The sequence below is a fragment of the Rutilus rutilus genome, assembly GCF_951802725.1.
Source record: "Rutilus rutilus genome assembly, chromosome: 2".
In the NCBI taxonomy this organism is placed as follows: Eukaryota; Metazoa; Chordata; class Actinopteri; order Cypriniformes; family Leuciscidae; genus Rutilus; species Rutilus rutilus.
The window spans coordinates 11231640-11234166 of NC_140210.1; the positions used below are offsets into that span (position 1 = coordinate 11231640).

The window sequence follows — 2527 nt, forward strand, 5'->3', positions numbered from 1 at the left end:
GGGGGATGTTTCTCCCCTTCCCTCCCTTGCTGTTCCAAAACCTGTTCCACGTAACACTGTGAGCCATGCGAGGGCTCAAAGAGGCATTCACCTGCAGTGTGAGTAGAAAAGTGCTGTAGGCATAGTTGCTGTGCACATAGGCTTTGTAAAAAAGCAAGGCAACCTTGTAAAGCCTCATTAGTCTCTCACCATCACCCTCTTTTACTGCATCCATCATGTATTAAGATAAAGAACCCAAAGCTGAGCCGTGCCAAGGTGTGCTCTTTTTTGTGGTCACTGTTTGAGGGTGTGTTTTCCTCAGGCAATTTTTGAGAAGAAATCTCAATGTTGTGCTTTTTCCGTTCGTGGTTGTCTCTTGCCTTGAGGTACGTGTACAACTGTCCACATCCCTCCACTCGACAAGGAAACTGCTTGTTTTGAGAAGATGTCACTGGAACTTCACGGATGCTGCTCACAGCTTCTGGGACATCACCAAGCATGATGCATTTATCCACAACCTCTGATGTTTTCTCATGCAACCAGGCCCTCTTCATTTCAGGTGATGCGGTAGTGAGGTCCCCGGGAACAAATGAATCAGGGATTTCTAAGTTACATGGAAGAAAAAGCATATTTTACAAACATCAGTGATGGGTTTTATTCATTTCCCTTCCCAAAGGGGATTTTTTTTTTATCTAAAAAAACGGTTCTAAAGCAAAAATATGAAATACTGGTGAATTAACTTTAAAAGCTATGCAAAAATACAAACAAAGCTATACCTCATGGGGGCACACACACGTTAGTTTGTTTGAAACCTCTCACACCACATCACACCTGACAGTTCCAACACAAATATATGAAATACTAGCTAATTAAGTTTAAAAGCTATTAAAAAAACAAAGCTATACCATACCCTCCCTGGAAATGACTCTGCATTTCATGACGGCAAGAGTGCATTTCCCATCCCACAACAGAGAACATAAATTCATGGGTTATCCCGACATGTCCATGTTGACTGGATTTTGAGCATCACCAAAAAACTGTGAAAAACATTGTTAACAAGTTGAATAATGATGGACATTAAAAAAGTATGGACAGTAGTCCGTTGGCCAAACAGCAAAGATGAGTTAAATCTCTGTTAACAAATAGTCATTAAAGTCATTATAGTATCAACCAATAAAAGATATTTGTACCTCAATTTTGACATGTTGGTGCAAAGTGTCCCATGGTCCTTTGCAGACTTATCATTAAAGAAAATCTTGAAGTGGATCTAAGGCCAAAAGAAGAAAAACAACATATAGAATCAATGAAAAGGATGGTTACCTGCACAGCAACTAAGTACACATCAGTACAGTTTTGTCTCATTATAAATAATAAAATACAAGTAAAATAATTAAACGGAAATGAAATTCATAATTTGACAATTCATGGATGAAATTATACTGTGCTCCATTACTTACTTCAAATAACACTCTAATGGCATGCCAGTCTTCAAACTTAACCATCCCTTCCAGTCTGTTCTCCTTGGTGACCCTGTCAGCAAAGGCCCACTGTAAATTTCGGCAATTGGCCTCAGTTAGTCACCTCCGACTAACATTGTGGACAATCCTTCAGGGCCTTTTGGAATATATGTACATAAATTACACGAAAATAACAAATATTCCTGTGTACAAAAGTATTATAAAATATAAAAAATATTATTTTTTACAAATACTACAAAAGCTCATATGTAAACAGTAAAGGATGGTGTTGCCAAATTGTCTGCGAGCTAGAGGGCCTTAGAATGAAACATATTACATATTCTATTCATTAGGCCTCAACAGGTAGTAAACTCTAACGGTTTAAATGTTAACATTCTTGCTGAGCATGGTCAGACCTCTCAAAGGTAGTCGGTTTAGTTTGGAAATGGGGGGTCTAATGTAAGGCCCCCTAGCTTACGCCAAACTAATTAATGCTTACTTGTTCTGTATGTGGCGAAGAACATCTATCAACTCTGTACTTTTGTTTTCATTTTTGAAAATTTGTCCCAATGGGTACTGTAATTGGAAGAAATGTTATGAAACATTGTATTTTACAACACGCAATATTAGTGGCACATACAGGCATTAATAGAATTTTGTTTTTAATTCTTAAATTCAATTTTGTTGTGCCATTTCTTCTGAGTACTCGTGTGGTATGTGATGTACCACCACTTTGGAAAATGGTTAAAAAAACGGCCAGGTAACGTGTCAGGATCCGGCTTCCTAGGACAATAAACTCTCTCCTCATATGCATTTGTGTCTCCAGCCCTGGGAGAGACGTACCTAGGTCATAGTGCAGGAGGTCTGTCAGCGGTCTATCATTATCCAGGTGTAGTGTGGGGATCCGGTCTTGCACAGCTATGTTGTGTACCCAGTGGTGTACTTTTCTGTACACCACCAACATATTTCAGTCATATTTGATAATATGGACTTTTACATGCACACACACCATCTGATGGCACACACACCATCAGTCCACCCTCCGTAGTAACTCATACACTGGGTACACCACTGCGATTCTTTATGACATC

At 39.1% G+C, this 2527-nt stretch overlaps 1 long non-coding RNA gene across 1 annotated transcript; it reads right to left on the bottom strand.

Moving 5' to 3' along the window:
• Window positions 1-527: 527 nt before the first annotated feature.
• On the bottom strand, window positions 528-1236 carry LOC311286560. The gene is made up of 3 exons (XR_014626581.1): window positions 1170-1236; window positions 890-1016; window positions 528-583 (listed from the first exon to the last, which is right to left on the bottom strand). It is a non-coding gene; the product is annotated as an uncharacterized lncRNA (long non-coding RNA).
• Window positions 1237-2527: the final 1291 nt, after the last annotated feature.